This window comes from Ambystoma mexicanum, chromosome 10 (assembly GCF_040938575.1).
Source record: "Ambystoma mexicanum isolate Mex_15411 chromosome 10, UKY_AmexF1_1, whole genome shotgun sequence".
NCBI lineage: Eukaryota > Metazoa > Chordata > Amphibia > Caudata > Ambystomatidae > Ambystoma > Ambystoma mexicanum.
Window position 1 is genome coordinate 1,679,274,485 of NC_090932.1, and position 24,488 is coordinate 1,679,298,972.

Genomic DNA, 24,488 nt, shown 5'->3' on the forward strand with positions numbered 1-24,488 from the left:
GAGCCTCAGCCTTGCCCCTCTCAGTTCAGGCAGAGCCTCAGCCTCTGCACCTCTCCGTTCAGGCAGAGCCTCAGCTCTTGCACCTTTCAGTTCAGGCAGAGCCTCAGCCTTGCCCCTCTCCGTTCAGGCAGAGCCTCAGCCCCTGCACATCTCTGTTCAGGCAGAGCCTGAGCCCTTGCCCCTCTCAGTTCAGGCAGAGCCTCAGCTCTTGCACCTCTCAGTCCAGGCAGAGCCTCAGCTCTTGCACCTCTCAGTTCAGGCAGAGCCTCAGCCTCTGCACCTCTCAGTTCAGGCAGAGCCTCAGCCCTTGCCCCTCTCCGTTCAGGCAGAGCCTCAGTCCTTGCACCTGTCAGTTCAGGCAGAGCCTCAGCCCTTGCACCTGTCAGTTCAGGCAGAGCCTCAACCCCTGCACCTCTCAGTTCAGGCAGAGCCTCAGCCCTTGCCCCTCTCCGTTCAGGCAGAGCCTGAACCCCTGCACCTGTCAGTTCAGGCAGAGCCTCAGCCCTTGCACCTGTCAGTTCAGGCAGAGCCTCAGTCCTTGCACCTGTCAGTTCAGGCAGAGCCTCAGCCCTTGCACCTGTCAGTTCAGGCAGAGCCTCAGCCCTTGCACCTGTCAGTTCAGGCAGAGCCTCAGCCCTTGCATCGTTCAGTTCAGGCAGAGCCTCAGTCTCTGCATCTTTCCGTTCAGGCAGAGCCTCAGCCTCTGCACCTCTCCGTTCAGGCAGAGCCTCAGCTCTTGCACCTCTCAGTTCAGGCAGAGCATCAGCCCTTGCACCTGTCAGTTCAGGCAGAGCCTCAGCCCTTGCACCTGTCAGTTCAGGCAGAGCCTCAACCCTTGCCCCTCTCAGTTCATGCAGAGCCTCAGCCCTTGCACCTGTCAGTTCAGGCAGAGCCTCAGCCCTTGCACCTGTCAGTTCAGGCAGAGCCTCAACCCTTGCCCCTCTCAGTTCAGGCAGAGCCTCAACCCTTGCCCCTCTCAGTTCATGCAGAGCCTCAGCCTCTGCACCTCTCCGTTCAGGCAGAGCCTCAGCCTCTGCACCTCTCAGTTCAGGCAGACCCTCAGCCTCTGCACCTCTCCGTTCAGGCAGAGCCTCAGCTCCTGCACCTCCCCGTTCAGGCAGAGCCTCAGCCCTTGCACCTCTCAGTTCATGCAGAGCCTCAGCCCTTGCACCTGTCAGTTCAGGCAGAGCCTCAGCTCTTGCACCTGTCAGTTCAGGCAGAGCCTCAACCCTTGCCCCTCTCAGTTCATGCAGAGCCTCAGCCTCTGCACCTCTCAGTTCAGGCAGAGCCTCAGCCTCTGCACCTCTCCGTTCAGGCAGAGCCTCAGCTCCTGCACCTCTCCGTTCAGGCAGAGCCTCAGCCCTTGCCGCTCTCAGTTCAGGCAGGGCCTCTGCCCTTGCACCTGTCGGTTCAGGCAGAGCCTCAGCCTTGCCATCTCAGTTCAGGCAGAGCCTCAGTCCTTGCCCTTCTCAGTTCAGGCAGAGCCTCAGCACCTCTCCATTCAGGCAGAGCCTCAGCTCTTGCACCTCTCATTTCAGGCAGAGCCTCAGCATAGCCCCTCTCAGTTCAGGCAGAGCCTCAGCACCTCTCCGTTCAGGCAGAGCCTCAGATCTTGCACCTCTCAGTTCAGGCAGAGCCTCAGCCTTGCCCCTCTCAGTTCAGGCAGAGCCTCAGCCTCTGCACCTCTCCGTTCAGGCAGAGCCTCAGCTCTTGCACCTCTCCGTTCAGACAGAGCCTCTGCCTTGCACCTCTCCGTTCAGACAGAGCCTCAGCCTTGCCCCTCTCAGTTCAAACAGACACTCAGCCTCTGCACCTCTCAGTTCAGGCAGAGCCTCAGCTCTTGCACCTCTCAGTTCAGGCAAAGCCTCAGCCCTTGCACCTCTCAATTCAGGCAGAGCCTCAGCCTCTGCACCTCTCAGTTCAGGCAGAGCTTCAGCCTCTGCACCTCTCCATTCAGGCAGAGCCTCAGCTCTTGCACCTCTCAGTTCAGGCAGAGCCTCAGCCTCTGCACCTCTCCGTTCAGGCAGAGCCTCAGCTCTTGCATCTCTCAGTTCAGACAGAGCCTCAGCCTTTCCCCTCTCAGTTCAGGCAGAGTCTCAGCCTCTGCACCTCTCCGTTCAGGTAGAGCCTCAGCCTCTGCACCTCTCCGTTCAGGCAGAGCCTCAGCTCTTGCACCTCTCAGTTCAGGCAGAGCCTCAGCCTTGCCCCTCTCAGTTCAGGAAGAGCCTCAGCCTCTGCACCTTTCCGTTCAGGCAGAGCCTCAGCCTCTGCACCTCTCCGTTCAGGCAGAGCCTCAGCTCTTGCACCTCTCAGTTCAGTCAGAGCCTCAGCCTCTGCACCTCTCCGTTCAGGCAGAGCCTCAGCTCTTGCATCTCTCAGTTCAGACAGAGCCTCAGCCTTTCCCCTCTCAGTTCAGGCAGAGTCTCAGCCTCTGCACCTCTCCGTTCAGGTAGAGCCTCAGCCCTTGCACCTCTCCGTTCAGGCAGAGCCTCAGCCCTTGCACCTCTCAGTTCAGCCAGAGCATCAGCACTTGAACCTCTCAGTTCAGGCAGAGCCTCAGCCTTGCCCCTCTCAGTTCAGGCAGAGCCTCAGCCTCTGCACCTCTCCGTTCAGGCAGAGCCTCAGCTCTTGCACCTTTCAGTTCAGGCAGAGCCTCAGCCTTGCCCCTCTCCGTTCAGGCAGAGCCTCAGCCCCTGCACATCTCTGTTCAGGCAGAGCCTGAGCCCTTGCCCCTCTCAGTTCAGGCAGAGCCTCAGCTCTTGCACCTCTCAGTCCAGGCAGAGCCTCAGCTCTTGCACCTCTCAGTTCAGGCAGAGCCTCAGCCTCTGCACCTCTCAGTTCAGGCAGAGCCTCAGCCCTTGCCCCTCTCCGTTCAGGCAGAGCCTCAGTCCTTGCACCTGTCAGTTCAGGCAGAGCCTCAGCCCTTGCACCTGTCAGTTCAGGCAGAGCCTCAACCCCTGCACCTCTCAGTTCAGGCAGAGCCTCAGCCCTTGCCCCTCTCCGTTCAGGCAGAGCCTGAACCCCTGCACCTGTCAGTTCAGGCAGAGCCTCAGCCCTTGCACCTGTCAGTTCAGGCAGAGCCTCAGTCCTTGCACCTGTCAGTTCAGGCAGAGCCTCAGCCCTTGCACCTGTCAGTTCAGGCAGAGCCTCAGCCCTTGCACCTGTCAGTTCAGGCAGAGCCTCAGCCCTTGCATCGTTCAGTTCAGGCAGAGCCTCAGTCTCTGCATCTTTCCGTTCAGGCAGAGCCTCAGCCTCTGCACCTCTCCGGCCAGGCAGAGCCTCAGCTCTTGCACCTCTCAGTTCAGGCAGAGCATCAGCCCTTGCACCTGTCAGTTCAGGCAGAGCCTCAGCCCTTGCACCTGTCAGTTCAGGCAGAGCCTCAACCCTTGCCCCTCTCAGTTCATGCAGAGCCTCAGCCCTTGCACCTGTCAGTTCAGGCAGAGCCTCAGCCCTTGCACCTGTCAGTTCAGGCAGAGCCTCAACCCTTGCCCCTCTCAGTTCAGGCAGAGCCTCAACCCTTGCCCCTCTCAGTTCATGCAGAGCCTCAGCCTCTGCACCTCTCCGTTCAGGCAGAGCCTCAGCCTCTGCACCTCTCCGTTCAGGCAGACCCTCAGCCTCTGCACCTCTCCGTTCAGGCAGAGCCTCAGCTCCTGCACCTCCCCGTTCAGGCAGAGCCTCAGCCCTTGCACCTCTCAGTTCATGCAGAGCCTCAGCCCTTGCACCTGTCAGTTCAGGCAGAGCCTCAGCTCTTGCACCTGTCAGTTCAGGCAGAGCCTCAACCCTTGCCCCTCTCAGTTCATGCAGAGCCTCAGCCTCTGCACCTCACAGTTCAGGCAGAGCCTCAGCCTCTGCACCTCTCCATTCAGGCAGAGCCTCAGCTCCTGCACCTCTCCGTTCAGGCAGAGCCTCAGCCCTTGCCGCTCTCAGTTCAGGCAGGGCCTCTGCCCTTGCACCTGTCGGTTCAGGCAGAGCCTCAGCCTTGCCATCTCAGTTCAGGCAGAGCCTCAGTCCTTGCCCTTCTCAGTTCAGGCAGAGCCTCAGCACCTCTCCATTCAGGCAGAGCCTCAGCTCTTGCACCTCTCATTTCAGGCAGAGCCTCAGCATAGCCCCTCTCAGTTCAGGCAGAGCCTCAGCACCTCTCCGTTCAGGCAGAGCCTCAGCTCTTGCACCTCTCAGTTCAGGCAGAGCCTCAGCCTTGCCCCTCTCAGTTCAGGCAGAGCCTCAGCCTCTGCACCTCTCCGTTCAGGCAGAGCCTCAGCTCTTGCACCTCTCCGTTCAGACAGAGCCTCTGCCTTGCACCTCTCCGTTCAGACAGAGCCTCAGCCTTGCCCCTCTCAGTTCAAACAGACACTCAGCCTCTGCACCTCTCAGTTCAGGCAGAGCCTCAGCTCTTGCACCTCTCAGTTCAGGCAGAGCCTCAGCCCTTGCCCCACTTAATTCAAGCAGAGCCTCAGCCTCTGCACCTCTCAGTTCAGGCAGAGCTTCAGCCTCTGCACCTCTCCATTCAGGCAGAGCCTCAGCTCTTGCACCTCTCAGTTCAGGCAGAGCCTCAGCCTCTGCACCTCTCCGTTCAGGCAGAGCCTCAGCTCTTGCATCTCTCAGTTCAGACAGAGCCTCAGCCTTTCCCCTCTCAGTTCAGGCAGAGTCTCAGCCTCTGCACCTCTCCGTTCAGGTAGAGCCTCAGCCTCTGCACCTCTCCGTTGAGGCAGAGCCTCAGCTCTTGCACCTCTCAGTTCAGGCAGAGCCTCAGCCTTGCCCCTCTCAGTTCAGGCAGAGCCTCAGCCTCTGCACCTTTCCGTTCAGGCAGAGCCTCAGCCTCTGCACCTCTCCGTTCAGGCAGAGCCTCAGCTCTTGCACCTCTCAGTTCAGGCAGAGCCTCAGCCTTGCCCCTCTCAGTTCAGGCAGAGCCTCAGCCTCTGCACCTCTCCGTTCAGGCAGAGCCTCAGCCTTGCCCCTCTCAATTCAGGCAGAGCCTGAGCCCCTGCACCTCTCAGTTCAGACAGAGCCTCAGCTCTTGCAGTTCTCAGTTCAGGCAGAGCCTCAACCTCTGCACCTCTCAGTTCAGGCAGAGCCTCAGCTCCTGCACCTCTGAGTTCAGGCAGAGCCTCAGCCCTTGCCCCTCTCAGTTCAGGCAGGGCCTCAGCCCTTGCACCTGTCGGTTCAGGCAGAGCCTCAGCCTTGCCCCTCTCAGGTCAGGCAGAGCCTCAGCCTCTGCACGTCTCCATTCAGGCAGAGCCTCAGCTCTTGCACCTCTCAGTTCAGGCAGAGCCTCAGCCCTTGCCCCTCTCAGTTCAGGCAGAGCCTCAGTACCTCTCCGTTCAGGCAGAGCCTCAGCTCTTGCACCTCTCATTTCAGGCAGAGCCTCAGCCTCTGCACCTCTCAGTTCAGGCAGAGCCTCGGCTCTTGCACCTCTCAGTTCAGGCAGAGCCTCAGCCTTGCCCCTCTCAGTTCAGGCAGAGCCTCAGCCTCTGCACCTCTCCGTTCAGGCAGAGCCTCAGCTCTTGCACCTCTCAGTTCAGGCAGAACCTCAGCCTTGCCCCTCTCCGTTCAGGCAGACCCTCAGCCTCTGCACCTCTCCGTTCAGGCAGAGCCTCAGCTCTTGCACCTCTCAGTTCAGGCAGAGCCTCAGCCTTGCACCTCTCAGTTCAGGCAGAGCCTGAGCCCTTGCCCCTCTCAGTTCAGGCAGAGCCTCAGCCTCGCACCTCTCAGTTCAGGCAGAGCCTGAGCCCTTGCCCCTCTCAGTTCAGGCAGAGCCTAAGCTCTTGCACCTCTCAGTCCAGGCAGAGCCTCAGCTTTTGCACCTCTCAGTTCAGGCAGAGCCTCAGCCTCTGCACCTCTCCGTTCAGGCAGAGCCTCAGCTCTTGCACCTCTCAGTTCAGGCAGAGCCTCAGCCTTGCCCCTCTCAGTTCAGGCAGAACCTCGGCCTCTGCACCTCTCTGTTCAGGCAGAGCCTCAGCTCTTGCACCTCTCAGTTCAGGCAGAGCCTCAGCCTCTGCACCTCTCCATTCAGGCAGAGCCTCAGCCTTGCCCCTCTCAGTTCAGGCACAGCCTCAGCCTCTGCACCTCTCCGTTCAGGCAGAGCCTCAGCTCTTGCACCTCTCAGTTCAGGCAGAGTTTCAGCCTTGCCCTTCTCCGTTCAGGCAGAGCCTCAGCCTCTGCACCTCTCCATTCAGACAGAGCCTCAGCCTCTGCACCTCTCCGTTCAGGCAGAGCCTCAGCCTCTGCACCTCTCCGTTCAGGCAGAGCCTCCGCTCTTGCACCTCTCAGTTCAGGCAGAGCCTCAGCCTTGCCCCTCTCAGTTCAGGCAGAGCCTCAGCCTCACACCTCTCAGTTCAGGCAGAGCCTCAGCCCTTGCCCCTCTCAGTTCAGGCAGAGCCTCAGCCTCTGCACCTCTCAGTTCAGGCAGAGCCTCAGCTCTTGCACCTCTCAGTTCAGGCACAGCCTCAGCTCTTGCACCTCTCAGTTCAGGCAGAGCCTCAGCCTTGCCCCTCTCAGTTCAGGCAGAGCCTCAGTCTCTGCACCTCTCCGTTCAGGCAGAGCCTCAGCTCCTGCACCTCTCCGTTCAGGCAGAGCCTCAGCTCCTGCACCTCTCAGTTCAGGGAGAGCCTCAGCCCTTGCCCCTCTCAGTTCAGGCAGGGCCTCAGTCCTTGCCCCTCTCAGTTCAGGCAGAGCCTCAGCACCTCTCCGTTCAGGCAGAGCCTCAGACTTGCCACTCTCAGTTCAGGCAGAGCCTCAGCCTCTGCACCTCTCCGTTCAGGCAGAGCCTCAGCTCTTGCACCTCTACGTTCACACAGAGCCTTAGCCTTGCCCCTCTCAGTTCAGGCAGACCCTTAGCCTCTGCACCTCTCCGTTCAGGCAGAGCCTCAGCTCGTGCACCTCTCAGTTCAGGCAGAGCCTCAGCCTCTGCACCTCTCAGTTCAGGCAGAGCCTCAGCCTCTGCACCTCTCCGTTCAGACAGAGCCTCAGCTCTTGCACCTCTCAGTTCAGGCAGAGCCTCCGCCTCTGCACCTCTCCGTTCAGGCAGAGCCTCAGCTCTTGCACCTCTCAGTGCAGGCAGAGCCTCAGCCTTGCCCCTCTCAGTTCAGGCAGAGCCTCAGCCTCTCCACCTCTCAGTTCAGGCAGAGCCTCAGCCTCTGCACCTCTCCGTTCAGGCAGAGCCTCAGCTCTTGCACCTCTCAGTTCAGGCAGAGCCTCAGCCTTGCCCATCTCAGTTCAGGCAGAGCCTCAGCCTCTGCACCTTTCCGTTCAGGCAGAGCCTCAGCCTCTGAACCTTTCCATTCAGGCAGAGCCTCAGCCTCTGCACCTTTCCGTTCAGGCAGAGCCTCAGCCTCTGCTCCTCTCCGTTCAGGCAGAGCCTCAGCTCTTGCACCTCTCAGTTCAGGCAGAGCCTTAGCCTTGCCCCTCTCAGTTCAGGCAGAGCCTCAGCCTCTGCACCTCTCCGTTCAGGCAGAGCCTCAGCCTTGCCCCTCTCAGTTCAGGCAGAGCCTGAGCCCCTGCACCTCTCAGTTCAGACAGAGCCTCAGCTTTTGCAGCTCTCAGTTCAGGCAGAGCCTCAACCTCTGCACCTCTCTGTTCAGGCAGAGCCTCAGCTCCTGCACCTCTCAGTTCAGGCAGAGCCTCAGCCCTTGCCCCTCTCAGTTCAGGCAGGGCCTCAGCCCTTGCACCTGTCTGTTTGTTTGTTTGTTTATTTATTTATTAATGCGCTCCAAGCCCGTGGGCAGTCGGGCGCAGCAGAACAAGTAGATTCGAAACTTAGTTACAGAGGCCTGAACACAGCCTATTACAAAAACAGTGGTAATTTACAGCAAGTGATACTTTACAGCAGGTGATACAGGTGAGGCAGTACATGTAGGATCAGCAGGAGGAAGCGCAGAGGAATGTTGTCTTAACAGGTGTTGCAATCGTTGTTGTGCAGCCATTTGATGGCATTAGATCTAAATCTAGTGTAAGGTAGGGGGCGTCTAAGGTCAAGTGGGAGTGTGTTCCATGCTTGGGCAGCTCTGACTGGGAAGCTAGATCCACCCGCCGTGGTGAGTTTAAATCTAGGGACTTCAAGTAAGTAGGTGTTGGCAGATCTTGTCGATCGGTTAGAGGACCTCCATAGGATTCTTTCAGCTAGGTATGGGGGTGCTTGGTTGTTAAGGCATTTGGCTGTGAGAGAGATGGTTTTGAGGAAGATTCTGTCCTTGATCTTGAGCCAGTGTGCCTCGGTCCGATGTTTGGAAATGTGCTCTCTACGTGGGATATTCAGGGCTGCTCTAAGAGCATTATTCTGTAATCTTTGTAGTTTGTCTGTGACCGCCTTGTTTGCACCTGAATATAGGGCGTTGCAATAGTCCAGTCTGGACATGACAAGAGCATTGGCCAAGGTAAGGCAGCTGGCACTTGACAGGAAGGGTCTGGCAGCACGGATAAGTTTACACGTGTAAGTGGTTGTGGAGGCTAGGGAGTTCACTTGCTTTTTGAGGGAGAGAGCTGAATCGAGGTAAAAACCTAGAGTTTTAACCTCGCGCATAACCTTAATAGTATTATTGTCGATGTTGAATGAGGCATAGTCCGGGGTGAGTTTAGAAAGGTTATGGTCTGAGCCGAGGAGCAATATTTCAGTTTTATCGTCGTTCAGGCAGAGGCCATGGGTGGCCATCCATGCCTGAATGAGGATGTAGATTTTATTCACCAAAGCCAGGTCCGCTCCATAGTTGCCCGAAAGGGGTATGAGGATCTGGGTGTCATCTGCGTAATTTGTATAGGTGACACCCAGTCTGTCCAACTTGTCAAACAGTGGCTTGGTGAAGATATTGTACATGGTGGGTGAGACACAAGAGCCCTGAGGGACTCCACATGTAATTTGGATGGGGTCGGCACAGGTGGATGTGGAAAACACTCTCATGGTGCGGTTGGCTAGAAAGGATTGTACCCATGCTATAGCTTCTCCTGTGAAGTTGGCAGCGAGCTTGAGGTGGTTGCATAAGACTGCATGATCCACCAGATCAAAAGCTGCTGACAGGTCCAGTAGGAGCAGCAGCGCTGTTTTACCACTATCCTTAAATTCATCCATTTTAGTTTTAAGATCTATTAAGGCTGTTTCGGTGCCATGGAGGGGGCGGAAGCCCGATTGGCGTGAGCCAAGTAGATGGTTGAATTCTAAGTAATCTTGAATTTGGAGATAGGCCACTCTATCGATGATTTTTAGTAGAAAGGGTACAGTGGTGATAGGCCTATAGTTAGTCGGGATGGAAGGGTCAAGGGTTTGTTTTTTAAGAAGGGGGAGGACCCACGATTCTTTTAGGTTGGCTGGCACTGTGTTGGATTTGAAGGAGGAGTTAATGAGCTTCGAGATAAATGGGGCTAAATCTCTAGCTGCGTCCTTTATTATTTGGGCAGGGCAACTGTCACCCTTGCAGTTGGAAGGCTTCAGTGAGAGTATAACCTTCTCAGTGTCGATGATAGAGATAGGTTTAAAGCTAAAAGGGGGGATAGTATTGGGTTCAGTCACTAGTGGTACTTGTTGAACAGTGGGAGAGAGGGTGTCCTTTTTATTGGTTATTTTAAGTTGGAGGGTGGCAATTTTATTTGATAGGGCATTCTGGATATTCGTGCACCATATCTTGTCTTTGGGAATTGTATCAGTAGGTTGGATGGGAGATTCCATTTCCCTGAGGATGGCAAAGAGTTCCTTAGTATTAGATTTGGCATTGGTAATTCTGTTATTGAATACATTTTTTTTAGTGTTGATAATTTCAGACTTGTAAAGTTTAGTAAATTGGGTTAAGTTAGCCTTGTTGTCGTCGGTGGGCGAGTTACGCCAGATAGTTTGGAGTTTTCGTTTCTGATTTCTCAGGTCTTTAAGCTGGGGGGTGAACCAAGCATTAAGGTGGGCTTCTTGTTTAGCTTTACGTAGTTTTGGGGGTGCAATCGTGTCTAGAGCATGAGACATGGCTTTATTAAAGGTGTCTACTAAGGTGTCTGGGTCAGTGTTGTCTTTCAGGCCATTGATAGTGGGGAGGAGAAGGGGGATAAGTTTTTCTGTGGTAATGTCTTTTTTACTTCTAGTGGGAAGTGGTGGTATCATTTTGATAATTTTAGGGCTGAGCAGGTCAAGTGTGGCAGTGAAGTTTATTAGGTGGTGGTCGGTCCATAGTTGAGGGGTGATGTCAGTAATGACTATGTTGCAGTTAAGTTCAGATACCCAGTCAAGGGTCCGTCCTTTAGTATGTGTGGGGGAGAGGACTTTTTGTGTAAGGCCGTGGTCATTTAGAATAGCTGTTATGGCGAGGGCATTTTTGTTGTCTGGCTCATTAAAGCCGATGTTGAAGTCGCCCAGCATCAGCATTTGCGAATGATTTTGGTTATTGTTTGCTATGAGGGTAGTGAGATCGTCTTCAAAGGTTCCCATGGGGCCAGGGGGCCTATAGATCAGGTGAATGGATAGCGTACGGTTATTGGAAAGTTGCACTTTAGCTGATAGTACTTCACAGGAAGTACATGGGGGAGAGGTGGTGAGTCTGATGGGCAGAGTAGTTTTGGTAATGATGGCTAAGCCACCACCTTTAGCGTTAGGTCTGTCTACTCTATGGATCTGGTAATTCTCAGGTATGGCTAGCATCAGGGAGGGTCCTGCTGCCTCGTGGAGCCATGTTTCTGTTACGGCAAGGAGGTCAATGCTACTAGTGTTTAGTATGTCAGCGATCTCAGTTGCATGGGCTACCATGGATCTTGCATTAATCAAGGATCCTGTAAGAGGTAAGGTGTTCTTAGTGGTGGGATAGCTTACCGGTTTATCAGTGAGCTTGTTATGACTCAAGTGTTTTTTTTTTTTGTGATACCGCGTGGGGTTTGGGGTCGGAACTAAAGGTGTTGTAGTTTGAGTTTGCTTGTCCAAGTGCGTCTGTGTGGTTAAGGGTCTGGCAGTATAGTTGGTGCTGTTTCTTTTAGGTTCGTATATGCAAGGTAGTCTTGCCCTAAGTCTTAAGTTTCTGTCTGGGGGGGGGCTAGTGCTGTAGGTAGCAAAGGCCATGGTTATAGTTATGAAGGTCAGGGAGGTCAGGTTACTACGCATGGTAGTTAGTATGGTTAGCTGGTACCGTTAATAACTTCCCTTACTTTGCTAGGATGTCTAGCTAGAGTAGGACAGTGTAGATAGCAGGTGGCTAGTTGTTAGTCAGGTTTACCAAGTAAAATAGAGCATGATATTTAAGAATCACAATGTGGCATAAGAATGCATAGTCCGTAAGCGACCATAGGGCACAACACAGTAGCAATGGTCCATTAACGACCATAAGGCACAACACAATAGCAATGGTCCATTAACGACCATAGGGCACAACACAGTAGCAATGGTCCATTAACGACCATAGGGCACAACACAGTAGCAATGGTCCATTAACGACCATAAGGCACAACACAATAGCAATGGTCCATTAACGACCATAGGGCACAACACAGTAGCAATGGTCCATTAACGACCATAAGGCACAACACAATAGCAATGGTCCATTAACGACCATAGGGCACAACACAGTAGCAATGGTCCATTAACGACCATAGGGCACAACACAGTAGCAATGGTCCATTAACGACCATAAGGCACAACACAATAGCAATGGTCCATTAACGACCATAGGGCACAACACAATAGCAATTGTCCATTAACGACCATAGGGCACAACACAATAGCAGTGGTCTGTTAGCGACCATAGGGAATGACAGGGCAGGGTAGCATAATTAGGAACCAACTGAGAGCAATGGGTCCGGGTGGTAGTTCAGAGTTTAGCAGATGCTAGATTTGAAGATCAGTCAGGCTATAGTGCTGAATATGGAGGTGCACCATGATGATTGTTTGCTGTGTGAATAGAAATTAGCAGCACATATGTACTCACGGGTTTTGTTGGGCGATTGCAGAATGTGAGCTACTTCTCTGAGTTAGCAAGAAGCTCCAGACTGCCGGGCTAGTGGCACAAGTGGCTACAGGAGGCAAACAGGGCCTTTCTCCTGGCCTTCCTCCGACGGCTTCCGCCTGCCGGCGGTGCTTGCTGGGGCAAAAGCGGGCTGGTCGCTTAGCAACCTGGTCGAGCCTCGATATGGGCCCGATTCGCGCCGGCCATTTTGGAATGGGCCGCGCTTTGGAAATGATCGAAGAACAGCTGATTCTTCCGACGATCAGCTGTGCAGGCAGCAGAATCTCCTGGTGTTGGGAGGGGGGGCTCCAGCCCACTCCTCCTCACGGGTGCTGGTGATGCCTGATGTTGGGAGGGGGGGCTCCAGCCCACTCCTCCTCACGGGTGCTGGTGATGCCTGATGTTGGGAGGGGGGGCTCCAGCCCACTCCTCCTCACGGGTGCTGGTGATGTCTGTGGCTACAGGAGGCAAACAGGGCCTTTCTCCTGGCCTTCCTCCGACGGCTTCCGCCTGCCGGCGGTGCTTGCTGGGGCAAAAGCGGGCTGGTCGCTTAGCAACCTGGTCGAGCCTCGATATGGGCCCGATTCGCGCCGGCCATTTTGGAATGGGCCGCGCTTTGGAAATGATCGAAGAACAGCTGATTCTTCCGACGATCAGCTGTGCAGGCAGCAGAATCTCCTGGTGTTGGGAGGGGGGGCTCCAGCCCACTCCTCCTCACGGGTGCTGGTGATGCCTGATGTTGGGAGGGGGGGCTCCAGCCCACTCCTCCTCACGGGTGCTGGTGATGCCTGATGTTGGGAGGGGGGGCTCCAGCCCACTCCTCCTCACGGGTGCTGGTGATGTCTGTGGCTACAGGAGGCAAACAGGGCCTTTCTCCTGGCCTTCCTCCGACGGCTTCCGCCTGCCGGCGGTGCTTGCTGGGGCAAAAGCGGGCTGGTCGCTTAGCAACCTGGTCGAGCCTCGATATGGGCCCGATTCGCGCCGGCCATTTTGGAATGGGCCGCGCTTTGGAAATGATCGAAGAACAGCTGATTCTTCCGACGATCAGCTGTGCAGGCAGCAGAATCTCCTGGTGTTGGGAGGGGGGGCTCCAGCCCACTCCTCCTCACGGGTGCTGGTGATGCCTGATGTTGGGAGGGGGGGCTCCAGCCCACTCCTCCTCACGGGTGCTGGTGATGCCTGATGTTGGGAGGGGGGGCTCCAGCCCACTCCTCCTCACGGGTGCTGGTGATGTCGGTTCAGGCAGAGCCTCAGCCTTGCCCCTCTCAGGTCAGGCAGAGCCTCAGCCTCTGCATGTCTCCATTCAGGCAGAGCCTCAGCTCTTGCACCTCTCAGTTCAGGCAGAGCCTCAGCGCTTGCCCCTCTCAGTTCAGGCAGAGCCTCAGCACCTCTCCGTTCAGGCAGAGCCTCAGCTCTTGCACCTCTCATTTCAGGCAGAGCCTCAGCCTCTGCACCTCTCAGTTCAGGCAGAGCCTCAGCTCTTGCACCTCTCCATTCACACAGAGCCTCAGCCTTGCCCCTCTCAGTTCAGGCAGACCCTTAGCCTCTACACCTCTCCGTTCAGGCAGAGCCTCAGCTCGTGCACCTCTCAGTTCAGGCAGAGCCTCAGCCCTTGCCCCTCTCAGTTCAGGCAGCGCCTCAGCCTCTGCACCTCTCAGTTCAGGCAGAGCCTCAGCCTCTGCACCTCTCCGTTCAGACAGAGCCTCAGCTCTTGCACCTCTCAGTTCAGGCAGAGCCTCCGCCTCTGCACCTCTCCGTTCAGGCAGAGCCTCAGCTCTTGCACCTCTCAGTTCAGGCAGAGCCTCAGCCTTGCCCCTCTCAGTTCAGGCAGAGCCTCAGCCTCTCCACCTCTCAGTTCAGGCAGAGCCTCAGCCTCTGCACCTCTCCGTTCAGGCAGAGCCTCAGCTCTTGCACCTCTCAGTTCAGGCAGAGCCTCAGCCTTGCCCATCTCAGTTCAGGCAGAGCCTCAGCCTCTGCACCTTTCCGTTCAGGCAGAGCCTCAGCCTCTGAACCTTTCCATTCAGGCAGAGCCTCAGCCTCTGCACCTTTCCGTTCAGGCAGAGCCTCAGCCTCTGCTCCTCTCCGTTCAGGCAGAGCCTCAGCTCTTGCACCTCTCAGTTCAGGCAGAGCCTTAGCCTTGCCCCTCTCAGTTCAGGCAGAGCCTCAGCCTCTGCACCTCTCCGTTCAGGCAGAGCCTCAGCCTTGTCCCTCTCAGTTCAGGCAGAGCCTGAGCCCCTGCACCTCTCAGTTCAGACAGAGCCTCAGCTTTTGCAGCTCTCAGTTCAGGCAGAGCCTCAACCTCTGCACCTCTCCGTTCAGGCAGAGCCTCAGCTCCTGCACCTCTCATTTCAGGCAGAGCCTCAGGCCTTGCCCCTCTCAGTTCAGGCAGGGCCTCAGCCCTTGCACCTGTCGGTTCAGGCAGAGCCTCAGCCTTGCCCCTCTCAGGTCAGGCAGAGCCTCAGCCTCTGCACGTCTCCATTCAGGCAGAGCCTCAGCTCTTGCACCTCTCAGTTCAGGCAGAGCCTCAGCCCTTGCCCCTCTCAGTTCAGACAGAGCCTCAGCACCTCTCCGTTCAGGCAGAGACTCAGCTCTTGCACCTCTCATTTCAGGCAGAGCCTCAGCCTCTGCACCTCTCAGTTCAGGCAGAGCCTCAGCCTTGCCCCTCTCAGTTCAGGCAGAGCCTCAGCCTCTGCACCTCTCCGTTCAGGCAGAGCCTCAGCTCTTGGACCTCTCAGTTCAGTCAGAACCTCAGGCTTGCCCCTCTCCGTTCAGGCAGACCCTCAGCCTCTGCACCTCCCCGTTCAGGCAGAGCCTCAGCTCTTGCACCTCTCAGTTCAGGCAGAGCCTCAGCCCTTGCCCCTCTCAGTTCAGGCAGAGCCTCAGCCCTTGCCCCTCTCAGTTCAGGCAGAACCTTAGCCTCTGCACCTCTCAGTTCAGGCAGAGCCTCAGCCTCTGCACCTCTCCGTTCAGGCAGAGCCTCAGCTCTTGCATCTCTCAGTTCAGGCAGAGCCTCAGCTCTTGAACCTCTCAGTTCAGGCAGAGCCTCAGCCTTGCCCCCCCTCAGTTCAGGCACAGCCTCAGCCTCTGCACCTCTCTGTTCAGGCAGAGCCTCAGCTCTTGCACCTCTCAGTTCAGGCAGAGCCTCAGCCTTGCCCCTCTCCGTTCAGGCAGAGCCTCAGCCTCTGCACCTCTCCGTTCAGGCGGAGCCTCAGCCTCTGCACCTCTCCGTTCAGGCAGAGCTTCAGCTCTTGCACCTCTCAGTTCAGGCAGAGCCTGAGCCCTTGCCCCTCTCAGTTCAGGCAGAGCCCCAGCCTCGCACCTCTCAGTTCAGGCAGAGCCTGAGCCCTTGCCCCTCTCAGTTCAGGCAGAGCCTCAGCTCTTGCACCTCTCAGTTCAGGCAGAGCCTCAGCCTCTGCACCTCTCAGTTCAGGCAGAGCCTCAGCCCTTGCCCCTCTCCATTCAGGCAGAGCCTCAGCCCTTGCACCTGTCAGTTCAGGCACAGCCTCAACCCCTGCACCTGTCAGATCAAGTGGGGCCTCAGCTCTTGCACCCGTCAGCTCAGGTAGGATTTCACCTGTCAGTTCAGGCAGAGCCTCAGCCTCTGCACCTCTCAGTTCAGGCAGAGCCTCAGCCCTTGCCCCTCTCTGTTCAGGCAGAGACTCAGCACTTGCACCTGTCAGTTCAGGCAGAGCCTCAGCCCTTGCACCTGTCAGTTCAGGCAGAGCCTCAACCCCTGCACCTGTCAGATCATGGAGGACCTCAGCCCTTGCACCTCTCATTTCAGGCAGAGCCTCAGCCTTGCCCCTCTCAGTTCAGGCGGAGACTCAGCCTCTGCACCTCTCCGTTCAGGCAGAGCCTCAGCTCTTGCACCTCTCAGTTCAGGCAGAGCATCAGCCTCTGCACCTCTCCGTTCAGGCAGAGCCTCAGCTCTTGCACCTCTCAGTTCAGGCAGAGCCTCAGCCCTTGCCCCTCTCATTTCAGGCAGAGCCTCAGCCCTTGCCCCTCTCAGTTCAGGCAGAACCTCAGCCTCTGCACCTCTCCGTTCAGGCAGAGCCTCAGCTCTTGCACCTCTCAGTTCAGGCAGAGCCTCAGCCCTTGCACCTCTCCATTCAGGCAGAGCCACAGCCCTTGCACCTCTCAGTTCAGGCAGAGCCTCAGCCCTTGCACCTCTCAGTTCAGGCAGAGCCTCAGCCTTACCCCTCTCAGTTCAGGCAGAGCCTCAGCCTCTGCACCTCTCCGTTCAGGCAGAGCCTCAGCTCTTGCACCTTTCAGTTCAGGCAGAGCCTCAGCCTTGCCCCTCTCCGTTCAGGCAGAGCCTCAGCCCCTGCACCTCTCCGTTCAGGCAGAGCCTGAGCCCTTGCCCCTCTCAGTTCAGGCAGAGCCTCAGCTCTTGCACCTCTCAGTCCAGGCAGAGCCTCAGCTCTTGCACCTCTCAGTTCAGGCAGAGCCTCAGCCTCTGCACCTCTCAGTTCAGGCAGAGCCTCAGCCCTTGCCCCTCTCCGTTCAGGCAGAGCCTCAGCCCTTGCACCTGTCAGTTCAGGCAGAGCCTCAGCCCTTGCACCTGTCAGTTCAGGCAGAGCCTCAACCCCTGCACCTGTCAGTTCAGGCAGAGCCTCAACCCCTGCACCTCTCAGTTCAGGCAGAGTGTTAGGCAGAAACCTGTGCAGTTCCCTCTGGGACCACTGCAAAAGATTTAAGACTACAGGTGTTGGCAGTAAACCCACTTGGTAGCAGTCTGCACCGCACAGATTCACTGTGGTAGCTGTGGCTGAGCAGCCAGACTTCCCTCAAGACGAGTTAGGCAGTATACAGAGGATACATAATAGGTACAGTGGCACAATAGCACAAGCAAACACTGACCAGAGCTAGGTGTAAAAGTATAGACTTATTTATTAAAGGTACACTCATAAATTACACTAGCACTTTAGAAAAGGTAAGAAAGTCAACCACAGTTACTATTACTCATATGTACATCCCTATTCGTTGGTTGGACAATTCTAAGTTAACACCACTTATTTCCAACCAGAGGTGAGTGCTTAACGTTAGATGGTACTCCAACAAGTATTACCAAAAGGGAGGGAAAAGGTAGAAATAAAGAGAGCAGTAAGGTAAAACACTTTTCACATAAGGTTAGCAAAGGCAGTCAAGGGTGGAACAAGGAGAATTAGTTCGGGGCCCGCTTTAGAGGGAGCCAGGCGAAAAATGTGCCCCAGATCACACAATGTCACAAGTCTTTGCAGGTGGGTAAAAAGGTTTTACTACGGTTCTGAAAAGTTTAGTTAGGGTGTCCCAGACCTACCCAGGTTCGAGAGCCGAGGGCTAAATCTACCCCGTACAATCGGTGGCAAGGGAGGCCGGGCGGAACACAGTACCTTTAAAAGTGGAAAGATTCCTCCAGCGGTGGTAGTCGTTCCTGGTAGTGGGTGCAAGTCACGGCGTCGTCCCGAGGAAGAGGTGATCTCGACGTGGAGGAAAGCTGCAGGACGTTGCACTACCAGGGATGAGGCCAGCCGTGGAGTTCTCCGGTCACAAAGGATTTTTACCCCTCTTTCGCGGTTGAGGTAAAAAGTGGTATCCCGGTTGCCGGGGTGCTTGGCACTGGCAAGGCGGCCACGAGATGCTTCGGGACGGCGAAAAGAAGGCAGCAACTGGTTGTCCCCACCAGTTAAGGGAAGAAGACTCTCCGGCGGGAGATCTCCTCTGTCGTCGGGAAAAGTGGTGAGACGGTTTCTGCAGGGCTTCACCGGTGGTGTCGTCTTGGCAGGTCGGCTCGGCTTCTCCCTCTTCGGCTTCTTAGGTCCTGTGGCGACATCTGAAGAACCAGTCCCAAAAACCCTGCTTTTATGCAGCAAACCCCCATTCATACAGCCTAGCTGTCACTCAAACATGCTAAGTGGTGAGCGGGGTGGCTCACCACTTGGGCCAATCACACTAGAGTGCGACATGAGTTGGCAAGGCAACTCAGTCCAGGGTGCCTAAACCCCCTCCCACACCCCCTGTGGTACCCAGACAGAATGGCACCACTTTGGAGGGCTTCTGTGCAGAAGCCCGCCAAAAGTGGAACAAAGGCTCGACTCGGGTTCAGGGTTACTGAAGTGAACCTAGACGCCATTTTGGCGGCGAGTTCCGGCAAAAGATCCCAACCGGTGAATTTATATTAATTAAATAAACCGGCGGTATCTTTAACATTGCACCAAAAAGTGGTGCATCAAAAACAATGGGAAATCCCATTGGGAAATATTCCGGTGGAATATTTCCGTGGTATCCACTGCCACCAGCCAGAACTCGGTGAGGGGGGACGGGACAGTACCCCCTCGACAACAGACCCAGGGGAAATCTAATTGCCCCTACCAGTACTTCCACGGTAAGATGGTTTGTACTGGTTAAGTTCCTAAGTTAAGACTAGTAAAGTCAATGGTAACTTTACAGACCCAGGGAGACAGTAGTCAGTCCCAGGGTGTGGAGTCTATGTTTGGGGGTCTCTAGGACACCCCTGTGCTACTGCACTGAGGGTGCTGTGTAACACACATTCAAAAACCAATGATGGCCTATGGGGAAAATTACCCCCTAGCCCATAAGCACATAGCAAGTCACAGAAAAACTCTCTCAAGTCATGTCCACGAGTGAGGGTAAAAGAGTCTCACTCTTGGAAGGAGAAATAATAAACCTCAGAAAATCCAGCAAAGCTGCTGGGGGACTCACTAGGTTAGGAAATTCAGCCTAAACAGAGAATTCTTCCTAACACTCGCCCCCCCCAGACTAAGGGACAGGAGGATTTAATCCACTCCTGGATGAACCTCATACCTCTAGTCGATGACATACATCCTAGAGAGTCCATCAGCATTTTGATGGTGACACCCTGACCTGTGCTCAATGGTGAAATCAAACCCTTGGAGGCAGATTGACCATCTCAATAGTTTTGGATTTTCCCCTTTCATTTGCATTAACCATCTCAAGGGTTGGTGGTCAGTCTGAATGACAAAAGTAGAACCATACAAGTATGGCCTAAACTTCTTCAGTGCCCACACAATAGCAAAGCATTCTCTTTCGATTGTTGCCCACCTTGTTTCAGGTTCCTTCAGTTTTCTACTGATGAAGCAAATGGGGTGTTCCCTACCCTTCTCATCCAGTTGGCTAAGAACTGCACCTATACCTAAATTGGAAGCATCAGTTTGTACAATGAAAGTTTGGTGGTAGTCAGGAGCTCTGAGTACTGGAGCTTGGCAGAGAGCTTTCTTCAGGTTTTCAAAGGCCTGATTGCATTCCTCAGTCATTTGACCTTCTTAGGGAATTTTGGAGAGGAGATCACATTCAGAGGAGAAGCTATGGTCCCATAGTTCTCAATGAAATTCCTGTAGTACCCAGTGAGGCCTAAGAAGGCTCTCACCTGGGTCTGAGTAGTAGGTGTTGTCCAATTTTGCACAGCCTCAATCTTGCTGAGCAAAGGCCTTATTTCTCCACCTCCTACCTCATGTCCAAGGTAGACCACTTTACTCTGACCAATTTGGCACTTGCTTGCCTTTATGGTCAGATTGACCTGCTCAGGAGCCTGCAAAACATATCCTAAGTGGGTCACATGTTCTTCCCAGGAGTGGCTGAAGACTGCAATGTCATCCAAGTATGCCATGCAGAATTCCTCCATCCCAGCGAGAACTTGGTTCACCATCCTTTGGAATGTTGCAGGTGCATTTTTCAGTCCAAAAGGCATAACCTTGAATTGGTATAGGCCAACTGGGGTAGAAAATGCAGTTTTCTCCTTGGCATGGTCTGTCAGGGCTATTTGCCAATAGCCTGACGTAAGTTCCAGTGTGCTGAGGTACTTGGCTGCACCAAGTTTATCCACCAACTCATCTGTCCTTGGCAAAGGGTGGGCATCAGTCTTGGTGACTGCATTAAGAGCTCTATAGTCCACACAGAATCTCAACTCTTTGGATCCTGCCTTTGGTACTAACACCACTGGTCTAGACCATGGACTAGTAGAGGGCTCTATTACCCCGAGATCAAGCATCTTCTTGACCTCACCTTTGATGTGGGTTCTGACATGTTCTGACATTCTATATCCCCTGCTTTTGACTGGCAGACAGTCACCAGTGAGTATTTCATGCTGTCCCCAAGGGGTCAAGCCTGGTGAAAGTGAGAACAGGGGGGCAAACTGATTTAACATAGCTTTGCACTCCTCCTGTTGCTCAGGGGTTAGAGCTGAAGAGAGATTAACTCCTTCAACCTTTTCGTCCAAAGGTAAGCCTCTCAGGAGGTCAGGTAGAGCGTCACTCTCCTCCTCCTCCTCCGATGAAGCTAGAAGCAAGGCTCCTACTTCTGGTCTAGAGACATAGGCTTTGAGGTGGTTGGTGTGGAAGACTCTGGGAGCTTCCCTGGGTTTGCCCAGATCCACCAGATAGTTGACCTCTCCAAGTTTTCCCACAACCTTGAAGGGTCCCATCCATTTGTCTTGCAAGGCCCTCTGCCTTGTTGGGAGCATAACTAGAACTAGCTGGTCTTGAGTAAACTCAACCATGTTAGCCTTCTGATCATGCCAATGTTTGATCAGAGCTTGGCCAGCTTTCAAGTTGTCACTTGCTTCTGCCATCATGTGTGACATTCTCCTTCGGAGACCTATCACGTAGTCAGTCACTCTGACTGGCTTGGGGGAAGGAGCACTCTCCAACCCCTCCTTAATCAGGGCCAAGGGGCCTCTGACCGGATGGCCATAGAGAAGTTCAAAGGGAGAATAACCCACTCCCTCCTGAGGGACTTCCCTATAAGCAAATAGAAGGCATGGCAGTAGAAGGTCCCACTTCCTCTTAAGGGGTTCTTCTAAGGCACCTATCATGCTCTTCATGGTTCTGTTAAATCTTTCTACCAACCCGTTTGTCTGAGGGTGGTAGGCGGTTGAGAACTTGTAGGTGACTCCGCAGGTTTTCCACATGGCTTTCATGTAGTTGGACATAAAATGTGTCCCCCTGTCAGAGATCACCTCCTTAGGAAACCCAACCCTGGTAAAGATACCAAGGAGGGCCTTAGCCACACCCTGAGCTGTAACAGTCCTCATAGGAATTGCCTCAGGATACCTAGTAGCATGGTCTACTACAACAAGGATAAACCTGTTGCCTGAGGAGGTTGGGGGATCAAGGGGACCAACAATGTCAATCCCTACCCTCTCAAATGGGACTCCCACAACTGGGAGAGGCACTAAAGGTGCCACATTCTTGGAACCAACCTTACCAGAAGTCTGGCAGGTATGGCAGCTCCTGCAATACCTATCTACTTCAGCCCCCATTTTTGGCCAATAGAAGTAGAGAGAGAGCCTTTCCTTGGTCTTCTTGAAACTCAAGTGACCAGCCAAAGAAATCTCGTGGGCTAGTTGCAAGAACTGTTGTCTGTTCTCTTGGGGCACTACCAGGCGTTGGTATGCTCCAGGTTCAGATTCGGTTGGTTCACTGTAGAAGAGGCCATCTTCCCAGTGTAACCTATACTTCCCAGGCTCTTGCCCATCAGCCTGAGAAGCTGCCTGCTGGCGGAGACCCTCCAGAGTTGGACATTCTCTTTGTCCCTTACGGAAAGCTGTCCTGCTGGGTCCACCTTCTGCCAGTAAAGAATGCAGCTCAGGATGGTCTGCCGGGTCCAGGTCTCCAATAAGTTCTGGACCTCCTACTAGCTCTTCTTCAGAGTCTAGTTCAACCAAACAGGGTTGTACCTCCCTCTCAGCCTCAGCTGGAGGTGGAGTTACAGGTGTAACTTTGGACAACCTCGGGGAAGTCCTTGTTGGAAGCACTGGAGTGCTTGCTGTAGGCTTTTTCCTAGGAGTCTTGGGTTGCCCCTTTGCTCCTGATCTGGTAGTTACTGCAGTAAGTTGCTCCAGTGGTAGAGGAGTGATTTCTGTCATCATCTCCTGAGATAAACCTCGCAGGGTTTTCTCTCTTGCAGATTTGGTGAGCTCCCGTAACCTTTTACTAGGAGGTCTGGGGGTATGTGACACAACTCCAAGCGCTTTCAGGTCATTTCCCAGCAGAACTCTTCCTGGCACTTCACATTGTATACTGACAGGTATCTTCACAGCCATATCGTTACACTGGATGAGAACTGGTAACTGGGGACACATCTGCACAGGCCCTCCAGCTAACTTGGTGAGGCATTTGGGTGCCTTAGCAACATCCTCTGCCTTGAAAAATGATTCATCCACCACAGTTATGCTGGCCCCAGTGTCCCTGATGGCAGGGGTCTCCTGACCATTTACGTGGACACTGTCCTTATAATACTCTTTAGTATTATCTGGGATAGAATTATATACATCTAAATTCTGCTGTTCCCACAACCCCAGAGAGACTAAAGAAACACTGGCTGAGACTCCAGTGGGTTCATCAGCCAGTAGTAGAAAGTTTCCACTTGCCATAGTGACTTCCTCCTCTGGAGCGAAGGCTAAGGAGACAAGTTGGACCCCTGAAGGTTTACCCTTACATCTGGGATCTCCTTTCGCATGGTCAGTAGCCTTACAAACATAACAGGCCCCAAAGGCCCTTTGGAATGGAGGCTTGTTCTGACCTCCTTCTGGTTTAGCACCAGAAGGTATACTACTCTGCTGTGGTTTCCCAGGTGGCTTACCCTTATGGTTTTGTTTGGGGCCCTCTTTGGAATTAGGATTATTAGAATTCTCTTTGGAGTCTTTCTTAGGCTGTCTTCCCTCATCCTTCTTCTGAGTTACCCCAGAATCCTTGTGAGTAGCCCTGTTGGCAACCCACAAGTCAGCAGCCTTAGCCAGCTTCCTAGGATCTAATTCCTGTGAATCAGCCAAGTGCTGTCTGAGCTCAGGAGAGCAGGCATCATAAATTGACTCCATCATTACAAGATTTCTCATTCCTTCATAAGTGTTCACCTTGTAACCCTTAATCCATCCCTCTAAGTTTTTCAACCCTTCACACACCCAGGTAGCCCAAGGGGTACCATCATGCTTTTTGAGGCTCCTAAACCTCTTAAGATACTGGGAAAGGGTCTTCCCAAACCTAGCTATCAAAGCTAGTTTCACACATTCATACTCTTTCCTATCCTCCTCCCCCAACTCCATTACCACATCAGTTGCAACAGGGGGGAGCCTAGAGAACAACCAGGTGAGTAACTCATTACCTGTGATGTTCTGGAGCCCATGATTATACTCAAACATAGACAACCAATCCAACACATCCAACTTAGGCTCATACATACCAATCAATTTCTTAGGCATCCGGGGTCTTTTAGGACTGGAACTTCTAGAGGAGCCAGAGAGAGAAGCATTCTCAACAGACAATTTCTTCATTTCTAGCTCATACTTGAGCTCCATTTCCCTTAGCCTTAGTTCTTTGGCAGTTTGAGCATTAAGTTTCTTGTACTCTAATTCAAGTTTCATTTTCTCTAGTTCAAAGTATTGAGGGCTAAATGTGGGACCTGGCAAAGGTCCAGTAGGTACAGCTGGTAGAGCAGACAGAGGCCTAGAGGGACTATCTACAACAGTTTCATCCTCCTCTTCTGGTTCTGACCCAAGATCATCAATACTTTGTTCCATATCAAGATCATGGCTGCTTTCTATATTTGCTGGAGTGATAGGTTCCTCTGGACCATCCTCCAGACTTTGGTTTTCTAACAACCTTTCTATTAGCTCTATTTTCTTTCCTTTAGTCATGAGATTCTTATGCTTACAGAGAAGTCTTAGACAATCAGCAGTTTTTGTAGCAAGGGACTCTTGACTATAACTTTCCATAGTAGACAGGTTAAAAATGACTTTTTCTTTCTTGTGCTTAAGCTTTGTGGTTAGTTGCACTAAGGTATCTCAAAAGTACTCTAAAGTGTATGCTCAATACAGATCCCACCGCTGTACACCAGTGTTAGGCAGAAACCTGTGCAGTTCCCTCTGGGACCACTGCAAAAGATCTAAGACTACAGGTGTTGGCAGTAAACCCACTTGGTAGCAGTCTGCACCGCACAGATTCACTGTGGTAGCTGTGGCTGAGCAGCCAGACTTCCCTCAAGACGAGTTAGGCAGTATACAGAGGATACGTAATAGGTACAGAGGCACAATAGCACAAGCAAACACTGACCAGAGCTAGGTGTAAAAGTATAGACTTATTTATTAAAGGTACACTCATAAATTACACTAGCACATTAGAAAAGGTAAGAAAGTCAAACACAGTTACTATTACTCATATGTACATCCCTATTCGTTGGTTGGACAATTCTAAGTTAACACCACTTATTTCCAACCAGAGGTGAGCGCTTAACGTTAGATGGTACTCCAACAAGTATTACCAAAAGGGAGGGAAAAGGTAGAAATAAAGAGAGCAGTAAGGTAAAACACTTTTCACATAAGGTTAGCAAAGGCAGTCAAGGGTGGAACAAGGAGAATTAGTTCGGGGCCCGCTTTAGAGGGAGCCAGGCGAAAAATGTGCCCAAGATCACACAATGTCACAAGTCTTTGCAGGTGGATAAAAAGGTTTTACTACGGTTCTGAAAAGTTTAGTTAGGGTGTCCCAGACCTACCCAGGTTCGAGAGCCGAGGGCTAAATCTACCCCGTACAATCGGTGGCAAGGGAGGCCGGGCGGAACACAGTACCTTTAAAAGTGGAA